Source organism: Cryptotermes secundus, unplaced genomic scaffold (genome assembly GCF_002891405.2).
Source record: "Cryptotermes secundus unplaced genomic scaffold, Csec_1.0 scaffold299, whole genome shotgun sequence".
NCBI classification, from domain to species: domain Eukaryota; kingdom Metazoa; phylum Arthropoda; class Insecta; order Blattodea; family Kalotermitidae; genus Cryptotermes; species Cryptotermes secundus.
The window spans coordinates 4,474-19,531 of NW_019739215.1; the positions used below are offsets into that span (position 1 = coordinate 4,474).

A 15,058-nucleotide genomic window follows, 5' to 3' on the forward strand; every position below is an offset into this window, starting at 1 on the left:
TGACCAAAAATGGTATGACCCCTGTTCTTCACCCGACCTTGCCCCGTGCGACTTTTTTTTTTGTTTCCTCGAATGAAAAGAGACATGAAAGGAAAAAACGACAGAGGCACTGTCAAGCATCTCAAAAGATGAATTTAGACAATGTTTTGAAAAATGGAATAAAAGACTAGACAAGAGTATTAGTGTAAGTGAGAGTACTTTGAAGGGGATTGAAGGTTTGTGCTTAAAATTTGAATAAATAAGTTTAAAAAAAAATAAGTTCAGTTTCTTTTGGGTACCCCCTCGTATGTAGTGAAAAGAAGTAGGTGATTAATTTTCCCCAGAACTTCCCCTTACTGTCTCTGTGTTTGTGTCCTCCCTATCCACGCTACACAATGGAGTCTCCTCTTCAACCAAAGGAAGGATCGGCCTTTCAGTGCAGGGTGTCTGCCTCAGCAGAACGGCAGACATCCTCTTTCCTCTCAGACAGAGAAATATTGTCCATTTTGAACCTAATACATTGGGTTAGACCAAAGAGACAACATTTGGTGTAACACCAAAAAGCGTGTGAGAAGAGCAGCAGAATGTGAGAGTCAAGAGTTCCCACAGTATCAAACACACAAAACAAGAGAAGAACTGTTCAGTGCATAGTTTTCTATGGGGTACTTGTCATATCAAAGGAAAGCAAGTAACTAATGCTTCCCATACTTTCTTGTTTCTTCAAAATAAGGAAGTAGGCTAGAAATAGTCTATACTTTCCTTTTTAATGGCATCAAACTGACAACAGCTGCCTTGTACAGATTTCTTCTCTGGAACTTCAAAATAATTACAAACTATTAAGTCTATGGAACACATCCCTTCTATAGAACCTGGAGGTCACTCTGCTGTTCTACAGTATGTCTGCTTTTCATGGAACTCAATAAAGTCCACTGTCATGTTCACAAGAGCCTGTCATGTGTTTGTACTCTAAGAGAAGTAAATCCAGTCCACACCCTCCCACCACAATTCTTTAAAATGTGTTTCAACCTCTTACTTGTCCATTTCAGATTTATTATTGAAACTGCAGTACATGTTTCTATGGGTATATAGTTACTGCTACACCAACATATTTGCTTTGCTCATTTGCATAAATAATGCAGTATATTTTGGCCTTACACAACCATCCTCAAGCATATTATATGTAGTAAGTTTCTTTGCTGTCTTTCCATTGATGGAAGCACTACTGCCCTCAATACTTCCCAAGATAACTTCTGAATAACCACAGATGTGCACAGTGTGGAAGCCTGCTGTTTCTCCATAGTGGTCTTCTTCCTTCAGATGTAACATGTGCTTCTTTCTATGCATTTCTCACACTCATGCTACGAGGGCAAATCGAAAAGTCTTTGCCCCTATTTTTTTTCTGCCACAATAATACAAATACGGGGAAATCAAAATACAGGCAGTGTTCTAAGTACCTTTGACTATTTTTCCACATAGTCACCACCCCGGTTCAGGCGTCTGTACCGTCACACCACTAGTTTGGAGATGCCACTTTTGTAGAATTTGGCCAGTTGAGCGCGGAACCGCCAGACAGCGGTTTTCGCGTCATCATCGGAAATGAACCTCTGGCTGCCAGGAACTTCTTTAGTTGATCTTCCTGGATCTCACTGTCACCAGAGATGAAACGTGGGTATTGTATTTCACTCCAGAATCCAAGCAGCAGAGCATGGTGTGGAAACATCCCGGTTCACCTGTCATGAAGAAATTCTGCAGAATGCCATCCATTGAGAAGTTGATGGTCATGGTCTTCTGGTATCGCTGAGGACCACTCCTGCTGGATTTCATGCCACGAGCTGCCACCATCAACGTGGGCAGCTATTGTGGTACGCTTGCACGTCTGCAAGCTGCCATCAGGAAAAAGTGCCTGGGGATTCTCATGGACGATGTGGTTCTCCTCCATGAAAATGCCACGACTCATGTGGCAAACAGGACCACCACCCAACTGCAGTCATTCGGATGCAAGATTATGGTGCATGCGCCGTAGTGTCCAGACCTCGCCCCCAGTGATTACATGTTTGGTCCTCTGAAGAAGTTCCTAGCAGGCCAGAGGTTCATTTCCGACAATGACATGAAAACTGCTGTCCGGCGGTGGTTCCGCGCGCAACCGGCTGAATTCTACAACAGCGGCATCTCCAAACTTGTGGTGCGATGGTTGGTGACTATGTGGAAAAATAGTCAAAGGTACTTAGAACACTGCCTGTATTTTGATTTCCCTGTATGTGTATTATGGTGGCTGAAAAAAAATAGAGGCAAAGACTTTTCGATTTGCCCTCATACATAACTTGCCCACACCGTTCTTCTTAAATTGATCATTCTAGTACACAATATGTTAAATCGGGGGCACATGGTAGCATAGTTGGCTGAGGCACTATGCTACAAGCCAGAAGGTCGCGAGTTCAAGTCCCATTGAGGTCATTCGATTTTTTCAATTTATCTAATCCTTCCAGCCGCACTATGGCCCTGGGGTCAACCCAGCCTCTAACAGAAATGAGTACCTGGAATATTCTTGGAATATTCTTGGGGGTAAACGGTGGCTGGTGCGTAGGGCTGACAACCTTGCCGCCATCTATAAGCCAATTGTCTAGAAAATGTGGGAACCTCAACATCTCACAACCCTATGGGCCTCCACGGCCTGTTACAGGGATACCTTTACTTAATATGTTAAATCACTAATAATACCTACAACCATCCATAAAATAAATGACCACGTGGATTATGAAAATTAACACAATCTTGCAACAAAGTATTTGGTTTCTTTGAACCTGTTTATTCAGGAATGAAGATAAATACATTCTGCCCTGTGCAAACAAGCACATAACACTCACCATGATTTCTCTCAGTGAAGGAAATATTTCTTCAACTCTCTGTAGCAAAACTCGAGGCACTCTCGTTGCAAGAGAATGAAGAATTCTTTGCAAATTTTGAATTCGTTCCGCACACATGATGCTCCGTGGGCTGTGAACGAAGTAGGTTATAGCAATCCTACTGATATGGACTTTGAGTTCTGATAAATGTATCAAAATATAACTTTGAATAACTTCCCAGGTCCTGAAGGGGAATATATTGATCATCATTAGTATATGTACATGTATCTTATGGCAACAGGGTTCTGTCAGCAGACATTATGACTCTTGCTATCTTCTTGGGCGCTATGCTGTCTGGTGATCTGTCAATGCTGCAAGCTCTTTCAAAATCACCCAAGACTGTGGTCTCTGAAACATCACAAGAAATCCACAACATTACAAGACGTTACATCTCGTAAGTCACTAATCTATACACAGTGCATTCGCTACCCACTTCAATACACTGCAACTACAATTAAGTCACCCTAGACCACTGGTTCTCTATACCTTTTTAATGAGTTGGATTTGCATGTGAAACATGGAATGACTTAAATTGTTGTATGCGCATTAAATCAGAAAGTCTGAACTCGGAAAAAAAACACTAATTAATTTAGAACCACCACGAGGAAGTGCGGAAACTTTATTTTGTTTGAACAAAACAACAGCGCTTCAATAATACACACATTTAAGAATGCTTTCTTCTAAAAATTTAAAATAAAACTCATTGAAATCGCATTTGTTTTTTGCAGTTGTCGTCTCAGTCCTCACAAACAGTATTCAGATTGGTTACATAAAAGTCTATTCGTTCAAAGCGCCAGTTAAAGACGTAAATATTACGATATTAACCAATTATAATCCTGCCTCAGCAATAACTGTAATTATCATCTAGTACCACATATGTTGCAGCGTATCTTACATCTTACTATCTGCACCCACTTCGTGAACTTCGTGAAGCCGAGGTACAAACACACGCAATTTAAATGTAAGTATTATTTGTGTGCATTCAGAGTTGGCAGTACACGAAACCGAGTCATACCAACCATCTCAGGGACACTTCTTAAGAACAAGGTTGGCAACGCGATAAGCTTTTACCCAAATCCGTGAACAGAAGAATAACCATGTTCAAAACGGGAAGGTGGTGAAGCTGCGCGCGTGTGAACTATGCAGCGATACATATGAACGATACTGCATTATAAACAGCCGAAAATAAAAGAGAGCATTAAGTAGGTCTCAAATGCAAATTGCGAGAAAAGAGGTTTGATACTAAATACAGATACTTATGGCGGGAACAATCGGAATGAGGGTTTTGGTGAATTTTTACACAGTATCCATCATGTTCTGAAGAATGCAACTTTTCGGAAACTGGATTATTCTCTCTCAAGTGAAAAGGTACGAGGCATCTACTCTACGGGTTCGGTTAGCGAGAACTAACATCAATCATTGGACAACCAAGTCTGTCAGTCGGGTGAATTGCTATTGGGGGCTCGCCAGCACAGTCAATCTGGTATTCTAGTCCCATTGGGACCCATGACCATATTTCTGTTGTTTCCAAGAATTTTACATGTTTTGAAATGGGGCCTCTTCTTGTACGAGAGGAAGGATCTGACTACTACTGGGGAGGGGGGGTGACTTGAGTGAACACTCGTTCATTAATTTACGAACACATGCACGCACATGCACAGCAACGATGAATGACTGATTCGAACTATCTAAGTCAGCATAGCTACGTCATTCATTCATTCATTCATTCATTCATTTATTGTATATTCCATAAATCCATATACATAGATATAGAACCAGTCACATAATTAATATGGTATAATACAAATATAAATATATATGTACAGTTTATAATCATTAAAATAGATTTTAAAAAAGTGTTAAATTTATATCAAAAAAACAGTCTTACATCACTATACAAAAAATTATGCAATATTAAAATTGTTTATGCTATTATCCTTATTTCTAGGCAAATTTGTTACTAAAGAATTCATCACATGTATAAAAAGAGTTTTGCAATAAAAATGTTGTCAACTGAATTTTAAAATTTTTCATGTCATTAGACATAGATTTGATTTTTGGTGGCAAATGATTAAAGAGCTTTACCCCCATGTAACATATTCCTATTCCTATTCCTATTCCTAACGTCTATTACTATAGTTAGGTTCATTTTTCTTTCGTGAGAGATGATAAGAAAAGTTTCAATAAAAATTGTGGGAATGCAAATGAAGACCTAAAACTAAGACAGAAAAGTAAAAAGGTAAAGCTATCATGGAAAATAGGCCGCGCCATAGCTCAAGCGGTTAGTCACTGGCTTTCCACTGCGGCGGCCAGGGTTCGATCCCGGGTCTGGTCAAGTGGGATTTGTCTTGAACAAAGTGGGGCTGGGGCAGGTTTTCTCCGAGTACTTCGGTTTCCCCTGTCAATCTCCATTCCACCAATTCCGCCACAATCACCCTCACCTATCATCTGTGACTAGTACAATAGGCCAGAAGTGGCCGCAATAAAGGGACTTAGTCCCACCCCACTAGCAAAAAAAAATATTATGGAAAATAAATGCACCAAACCAAATCAGTAGGAAAATCCAGGCACATTAATGCATAAGAGAACGAACGTTTTGATCCTATACCACAGCCACCTGCTATGTAACGGAAATTGATCGCTGAAACGAAAGGCATAATTCACGCGGCTCGCACGTTGGTGACACTGGAATTTGCTTACGGTACGAACATATGGTGGGGACTCGGGAAAACACAGTGACAACATGCAGAGATTTTATGGTCGTTTCGTGGTCCCCCCCCCCTCCGATGGAATGAACGCATTGTACAGCGCTTGTTCGTTTTGGGACCTCTGAGCGCTCTGAGCGTTCTCCGCGAAGAGGGTTTTTGTTTTCCTGCATTAATTGCAGGTCGACTGTGGTTGATGATGACAGGAGTTGCGTCATCTTGTTCGATGTCCAGGCACGACACTGTTTAAGCCGTTTTAAGCAGTGTCGGTGGAGCACTCTCACTATATTTACTATTACTATATTTACTTTCCCTATGAACACACGGTTCGCGGAGCGATTCTCAAACACGTCCGCACTGTCCGGAGTTCGTAGAGTAACTTGTAATAATAAATGAATTAAATTTTGTATATATGTAAACGAAACTCAATATAGTGTTTCGATTAATGTTGAATGGTTTAATTTAAAAATGCTTTCCTTAAATGTTGACAAGACTTGCTGTGTGCATTTCTTAGCTAAACAAAATGTTACTAAGTTTTTATTAGAGTTAAATGAGGTAAAATTCTAGGGTATAACACTGGATAACATAAATTCTTGAAAAAAAACATCGATTCAATCATAGGTAAATTAAATAAAGCCTGTTATATAATTAGAAAATCCAAACAGTACTTATGTATTGAAGCCCTCAAAATGGTGTATTATGCCTTTTTCCAATCTGTAATGTCTTGCGGTTCGATAATGGTTGGAGCTGAAAACAGAGATTCATGCAGAAAATTGTTTAGCCTATTGAAAACACTACCACTGCCCTCCAATATATATATACACTATATATATATTCACTTGTGATATTTGTTGTTAATAATATGGAATTGCTTACAGAGAATTCTGATATGTACAAAATAGTAACTAGAAATAGTTCGAATTTACATCTCCCCTTATCAAATCTAACAGTATTTTAGAAGGGTCCGCAGTATCTTGGTGTTGCGCCGTAATTTTGAGATTGGAAATTGAAGGCATTACCTAAATGTTTCGAGACTTGCGAGAAGTGTTTTACAGCAATCGAGCAAAGATGACAACACAGGGACTAGGGAACTAGGTTAAGAATGCTGATGATCAGCATTCATGCGTAATCGCGTAAGTAAGAAGCTCCGCTAACTGGGCCACTGGAGTATAGTAATATTATTAAATAAGCAGCAAAGAGGACCGCGAAATCACCCTTAGCCAATTAGAATATAACACTTAGGAAATTGAGGACGAAAGGAGGAGTTAACTTTCCCTCTTTCGTCAACCGCAGATTCAGCAAGTTAAAGATATAAATTACTGAATTCAGGAGACTTAGGGATTTGATCTAAACGTAATAACCAGTTGTCAGCCGGAGGCTCTATTCAATATGGGACTTACGAGTGGTGGAAGTTGGCCTGCGTCTCTTATTCCAAGTAAGTCACGTTTGCTCATATAAGCCATGTTGTTAAATATTATTGTTGATAAAAGTGTTGAGGAAAAATGTTGAAAGCAAACTCCAGTGTGCCCGGCGAGCCCTTAGGGGAGAATAATAGAAATCATGTAACAAGTAATTGCCTAGGATACTAGTCCGGCAATATGGCTGTCGTTATAGTGTATGTGTTAGGATTACTGGTAGTGTGCAGTTCACGCACATTTGTGTTATAGTTATGACTACTGATTTTTGTGATAAATAGAGTATGTGGGCTTTCAATATGTATAACTAAGGGTAAATTATTTTAAGGGTGAAACTTTACGATAGGATAGTGTAGTAGTATGTAATGAGTAGTAAGACATGGAGCCAGGAAAAAGGTTCACGTCGAACGATGAATAATTGCTTATCCTCATTAGCCGAAAAAAGAGAGAGAGAGAGAGAGAAAGAGAGAGAGGCTCAGGGCCTACACCCCCGAAGGGTAGAACATGAGGAAGCGTAGCATGAAGTAAAGACATTATGTAGTCCCGACCGCAGGTCGGTCTTGTTAATATTGTAAATAATGTATATAATAGTGTAAATAAACAGGGTAGTTAGAGTAGGATGTACCGGGGTTGTGATTCACCCCTCCATAATCACCTTTCCATGGCCGATCCCGAGCGATCCTGACCCAAGCGAGGGCAGAACTGACACAGGCAGCAGCAGCAGCCGAAGGCAACGACAGACAAGGATGAGGGACCAGAAATGAACTGGGATAGTAGGGTCACTTGTCACGCAGGCAGCGTTTAGTAGCCTTGATATCAACGCCCCCCTTAAGATGTAATAAGTGGTAACAGTGGCGTTACCAACGTTTGAGCCCCATATAGGAAAATTCCTCAGAATTCAAACAGGGACCGAGAGGTTAGCGGTATCATCCGATAGGAGGAGTTATATGTTGCTACCTGCAGACTATATGAAGAGTTGCCAGGAGGGAGCTATGACAATATGTAAGGGGATAGTTCCCACCATAGAGATGACAGACGATAGGTAGAGGCGGGTCAGACCAGACACGCCCGCTCTACGCCAATAATAAGAGGTGACAAGGATGAAAGGGCCAGCCAACAGAGAACGCTCGACTACCGCGCTACCGGCCCTTGGTACTTTCATCACTTCTCTGAGGACATAAAATATATGGTGGCAGTTTTATGAGAGAAGGAAGCCCAGAAACAGGATAATCCTAGCTGAGGGTAAGCTAGGATTATTGTGTTAACCCCTTACAGCGTATGCTGTGGCGGTAAGGAGGGTACCTCCACGCCCACCTGCCACCACGGCGTAATACTTGGAAATAAAGTTTATAATAGTCTTCCAAGCCGGTCACGGTAGCCGAGCGGTCTAAGGCATACACTTTCTTCGTTCGCTCGGAAGCCGAGATCGTGGGTTCGAATCCCACTCAGGGCATGGATGTTTGTGTGCGTTTTTCTGTGTTTGTCTACAGGTAGAGGCCTTGCGACGAGCTGATCACTCGCCAAAGGAGTCCTACCGTATGTGTAAGATTTAGAAAAACCGAAGTGAACGGAGAAGTTCATAGAGGTAGGCCTAGGCCCACTGGGGCTGTAGTACCAAGGGGGGAAAAAAATAGCCTTCCAAGCAATACAAAACAGTTGTCCAGGAATAACAATCAATTTAAGAAGGCATTATTACAATTTCTTCATTTACATTCATTTTATAATATAAATGAATATTTTAATTATAGGTAAAAATAACTCACGTTGTTATGGTGTTAACTGAAAAATTGTAAAGGTATATTTTATTTTATTTTACACAAAAAAAAATCCGTTCTTATTGTATCAATACATAAGTTGAATGATCATGTACTTATAATATCCTCAATCAAAGTGTATATGGAACTATAGATTAAATTATCAGGCATTGAAAAGTGTCTTGAAATTTTATATTTACATGATATCTTTTATTACAAATTTATAATGAATCATACTTGTTTATATCATACATTGTTTTTGTTATAATGGAGTATTGTCTTTAGTATGGGTCCTATGACCTTGTAATGGATTTGTGGAATGTAAATAAATGAAATGAAATGAAAGTGAAATGATATTTATTATATCAGTTCAAATCACGTGTTATTAAAAACGAAGTAAATTTTTCTATAGTACAATGGACTACAATTGCAAATTAATTTATTGCTATGTTGTTAATGGCGACGGGATATAAGCTGGATTGAAGTCAAGCATTTTAATCGCTGTGTTCTTGGAATGGGAGTTCGGCGACGTATTCGTTTGAAACTGATAGAGTTCATATCTGAGCAGTTTTTGATTGGTTCAGATGAGTGTTTTTATTTTGAAAAAAGCATGTCTATATAAAAAGGCATAGGCAATGCGCATCTGGCACTCTGTAACACATTCTTATAAACATCTTATTCTATCATATCAGATGAGGAGAGATCTTGGTGCCCCTGCGATATCTTTCGTGTATAATTGTTATGATTGGAGCGCACTAAATTGAAGTAATTCCTAGAACTTGAAAAAGATGTCGTGATTGGTTCTGGTTACATTACTGTATTGCTTATCTGTATTAGTTACACTTGAATCCAACGGGACCCAATGGAATTGCTACGGGACGGCATGGGACGTATAGTGCTCAGTAGCGATCAGTAGCATCAGTAGGATCAGTAGGATCGAGTAGGATCATTAGCATTGTAGCTGAGATACAGAGTGTCTTCAGTTTTCTGTGAGTTATGGTGAATTAGAATATTGTACTTTCATATCATCATAAAATAGCAATGATACGTTGTTTGGAAGATAATAAAATTGAAATGCAACTGAAGTGCAAGATATGTGACGTGGGACTATGCATTTTCGGGTGCTTCAAGAATTCAAGAAGTACCATACAAAGGCGAGATTCAGTTATATGACGCGGGAGGTGAACTCTGTACATGCATCAAGCAGATAACCACAAAATGGTATGTATATATATTGTATATGTATATTGCATTTTACTCTATTTAAAACTAAATATATTGGATTGGGCGTTCGCTTCTTCTAGTAGAGTGTGCGCGCGCTTCCGCTAGGGGAGTTTATAAGCATGCCGATACTTTTTGGCCGGCGTCGCACGACATTGCAATGTATGAGGCTGGCGGACCACGTAACCCTAAACTTTAACAATAAAATGTCTACGGCTGCAGTGTTCTTGGACATCGAAAAAGCCTTCGACACCACGTGGCACTCAGGCTTGCTGTTTAAGTTATCAAAATTGGAATTCCCCAACTCTTTGACCAAGCTTATTGGGTCCTTTCTCTCTAAACGCAAATTCAGGGTCTATGTAGAAGGCGAAATGTCAACGCCAAGAGAAATGCAAGCAGGGGTGCCACAAGGTTCTGTCCTTTCCCCCACTCTTTTCAATATGTACATTAATGATGCCCCCCAAACCCATGGTATTCATTTGGCCCTTTTTGCGGACGACACATGTCTATATGCGACAGATCGCAAAGAGGGTTTTATTGTTAGAAAACTCCAGCGCGGTCTCAGCTCAATGGAGACCTGGTGTGAGCGCTGGAATATAAAAATTAATGAAGATAAGACTCGGGGGGTCTACTTCTCTCGTGGTCGTCGACCGCCTGAGTCTTGTCTTACTCTAAATGGAAGAAACATTCCATTTGTAAATAGTGCAAAATATCTAGGTGTAATCTTCGATAGGAAAGTGACTTGGAGATTACACATAGAAATGATCGAAGCCAAGGCCTTCAGAACATTCATTAGAGTGTACTCCTTATTCAAAAGTGAGCGATTGAGCGCTAACATTAAACTGACCCTCCATAAAGCTCTTATTAGATCCGTAATGACTTATGCTAGTCCCGCCTGGGAGTTTGCGGCAGACACTCATCTAGTGAAATTGCAGCGCCTGCAAAACAAGGTTCTCCGCACGATTGGCAATTTTCCAAGGCGCACACCGGTCCGCGATTTGCACATGGCATTCAAAATTCCGTACGTTTATGATTACATAACAAAATTATGCAGGCAACAAGCAGAAGTCATACAAAATCATGATAATGAGAATGTTCGCAACATCGGACAAGGCGAAGCCAGACACAGAAAGTATAAGAGGCTTAAACTTGGCGGCGGTCAGGCGTACGACCGTTCAAGTAACTAGACTGCCGTGATAGCTAATACTACTAGAATAATTATTTATATATGTATATAAAAGGGCATAATCTGCTGTACCTAGCCTGGACTGAGAGGCCGTGTAAATATTGTACATTTATACAAGAAATAGGTACACTGTAAATATGTGTAAATACAGACAATGGACAAATTACTACAGACTTACTAACAAATGACAGACCCGACCTCTCGTCAGAGAGGGCGCTACACATAGACAAGACAGCAACTTTCACTCAAAAGAAATATCTGGTCATGAGCCCCAGCTGGGGCTCGACACCAAGACAGACAGACTGACTGACCGTCAGTTGCAACGTGACTCTGACTCTGACTCTGACTTGGCCGGCGTCCTTCACTGTCAGCGCATGAGAGCGAGTCTATGCTACGAACTTGCTTCGTCTGCAGAGAGAACATTCGTAGGCTGGCACTGGCAACTGGAACGTGGGAGAAAGCACATAGTATCTACTAATAACAGCGATCCTACGCGCTCAACGTCTACCTTCTTAGTTGCCTCAGTCACTGCGCAAGCCCACCAATCTTAGGCTCGCCGACATGCGTCAGACCACTACGCATCAGAGATCCACCGGCCAAAATCCGCCGTCCCAAATGTAAATGCTCGCCTGCACAAATCGGTGCATTTCGGACGATAAAGGTTAAATAGTAGACAGGAAGACAAAAAGATTCTGAGCTGAGCAGTAGCAGTCATTCACCAAATGTAATCTGTTCTTAATTTCTTCACAAATGTAATTTTGATTGATTATGGCTTTTCCCAGATATTTAAACTTTGCCACATTTTCAAAAAACTTTATTAGCTATGTATATTACGATTCTGTCCTGCAATCTGATGACATCAACATATATTTAGAATATTATCTTCTAGGTTCTAACGCTGTGTAGTCCAGTAGAAGTCCACTGACACTGTGGAGGAAATTTCAGTTCCATCTTTGGAATTGAAAAGTAACGCAACAAATAAACCAAAAATAAGCAAGTCACAAGCATGCTTCCAAACTGCATGGCGTTACAATCCAGAAGATCACAATCCTCATAGTCACTACTGTGAAAACCTCAAATCCAGCACTTTGGTTTCTGTATGGTAACTTGCATCTCCGCCTCCTTTACTTACTTACTTACTCATGGAGCTGAGCCCTTTTGGAGGAGCCGCCAATTCTGCAGCTACTCTAGAATTTCCCAGCATTTTATGGGACCCAAAGTCTATATTCCTCTATTAATGTCAGAAACCAAATTTCACTCCCATACAAAACCATGGACAAAATTATAATTTTGTATATTCTAATTTTTATGTTTTTGGACAGCAGACAAGAAGACAAAAGGTTCTGGACTGAAAGATAGCAAGCTTTATCCAAGTTCAATCGCCTCTTAATTTCCTCCTGAATTAGGTTTCGATTTGTTATCGTTGTTCCCAAATATCTGAACTGTTCCACATTTTGAAAACATCTGTTTCCTATGTTTATGTCATGATTTTGCCCTGTCCCGTTTAATTTCAGTCCCACCTGGTTTCCCCTGGACCTTCCTAATGGCATATTCTAAAGCAAAGTTGAAAAGGAATGGCAATAAAGCATCTCCTTATTTTAGACCATTCTGGATAGGAAATTTATCAGACAAATGTTTACCTACACGGACTTTACTATACGTTTCATTTAAACACATTTTAATCAATCTAACTAGTTTCATGGTTATTCCAAACTCTTATCAGAATATTGTACAATACTTCCCTCCTAACTGAATCATAGGTTTTCTTGAAGTCCATGAATATCTGATGTACAGTCTCATTGTACTCCCATTTTTTCTCCAATATCTGATGAATACAAAAGATCTGATCTGTAGTTGATCTGTTATGTCAAAACCCACACTGATGATCCCCAATAATTTAATCCAAATATGGACTTAACCTTGAGGGAAGAATATTGGATAAAATTTTGTATTAAGTTGACAGCAGTGATATCCCCCGATAATTACTACAGTCAGTTTCATCATCCTTCTTGTGAACTGGTACAATAATAGACTCCTTCCACTGATCAGGCAATTTTTCCTTGTGCCAAATAGAAGTAATTAAATTGTGGATCTTAGAACATAATATTTCGCCTCCTGCTTGAATAAGTTCTGCCGGAATTTGACCACTACCTGGCGATTTATACCGTTTCAATTTTGAAATAGCTCTTTCAATATCAAAAGGGCTAGGATCAGGTACTAATGGATCATCTGTATGGAGTTCTATCTGCCCAACATCACTGACCCTATGTACATTCAATAACTGAGAGAAGTAGTTCCTCCACCTATTCAAAAGGTTGTGTGAATCTGCAAGCAGATCACCATTCTCATCCTTCACTAAGTTACTGTTAAGTTTGTAACCCCTCTTAAAGTAATTTATTCCTCTATACAGGTCTCTAATATTCTTGTTCTTACTGTTCATTTCAAGCTCATCAATTTAGTCTTTCAGATATTGCCTCTTTTTGTTCCTGAAATGCCTGCTGGTTTCACATCTTATATTCTTCAGATTATCCCCATTTAAATCACTTGGATCCTGTAACCATTGCAATTTGGCCTGGTTTCTATGATCTAATAATTTTGAGCATCCTTCATCGAACCGTGGCTTATGCTTCTTCGATTCATAATAACCTAGACTCTCTTTGGCAGACATTTTTATATTCTCTCCAATAGTTTCCCAAGTTTTATTAACGTCCACCTCAATTTCCAAGTTTTCAAAAGCCATGAACCTATTCGGGTTTTTTAACACAATACTGCTCCTTATCCTCTACCTCATTTAATTTCTTGAGATTGAACCTCTCCATATGAACTCTGTGCATTGTTTGTTTGCTCATTGCCAGTCTTTACCTAACCTTTGCCACCATCAGGTCAGTATCACAATTTGCTGCCCTGAATGATTGGACATCAAGTATACTTGAGTGTTGTCTCCTGTCTATCAAAATATGGTCTATTTGATTGTGTATCTTACCATCAGGAATGTCCAAGTAAATTTATGGATGTTACTATGTAGGAAAAGCTTGTGTGTCCTTTTCAATTTCAATCCCTCATGGCTTTCTTAGGCCTCCATAAACGAAGTTGAAAAACAATGACAATAAAATAATTCCTTGTTGCAGAACATTTTGAATAGAAAATGTATCAGACTATGTTTACTCACAGATTTTATTATAACTTTCATTCAAACACATATTAATTAGAATAACTAGTTCCATGGGTCTTCTGAATTCAGTAAAAATATTGTACAGTACTTTCCTCTGTACTGAATAATAGGCTTTCTTGAAATTTATAACCTGATATACCATTCTATATTCTCTTAAGTTTCTCTTGACTGTAGGATATCTGAACAGCAGTTGATTTATTAGATCAAAATCCACACTGTTAAACCCTAATAATTTCATCTTATACATAGTTAACTTTGAGAAAAGGATGTTGGAAGAGTCCCATATTGGCAATCCTTGTTGTCCTGGAATGAACAATATGGTTTTAGGACACATTCCTCGACTGAGAAGGCAGCTTTTACATTGATAAATAATATTTTAACTGCAATGAATAATAAGTGAATGGTTGGAGGATTTTTTTATGATTTACAAAAGGCATTTGATTGTGTTAACCATAAAATATTATTGGATACATTGGAATTCTATGGAACTGAAGGAAAAATTCAAAACACTTATTGGATCTTATTTGACAGGTAGATATCAAGGAGTTGTATTGGATAATAGAATTGAGAGTAACAACTCATCCAAATGGGAAACAATTAAATGCGGTGTTCCACAGGGCTCGATTCTTGGTCCCTTGTTTTTTCTGCTTCATATTAATGATTTACCTAAAATCTATATAAATGAAAATGTAAATGTTCGTTTGTCTCTCCTCAAAGATCTCC

The 15,058-nt window shown here is 39.4% G+C and overlaps 1 long non-coding RNA gene across 2 annotated transcripts; it reads right to left on the reverse strand.

Annotated features, from left to right (window-relative positions):
- Positions 1 to 3,006: 3,006 nt before the first annotated feature.
- On the reverse strand, positions 3,007 to 3,869 carry LOC111871701. 2 transcript variants are annotated; one of them, XR_002844086.2, is made up of 2 exons: positions 3,778 to 3,869; positions 3,007 to 3,230 (listed from the first exon to the last, which is right to left on the reverse strand). It is a non-coding gene; the product is annotated as an uncharacterized LOC111871701 (long non-coding RNA). The 2 variants fall into 2 exon arrangements; XR_002844087.1 differs by lacking the exon at positions 3,778 to 3,869 and adding an exon at positions 3,369 to 3,771.
- Positions 3,870 to 15,058: the final 11,189 nt, after the last annotated feature.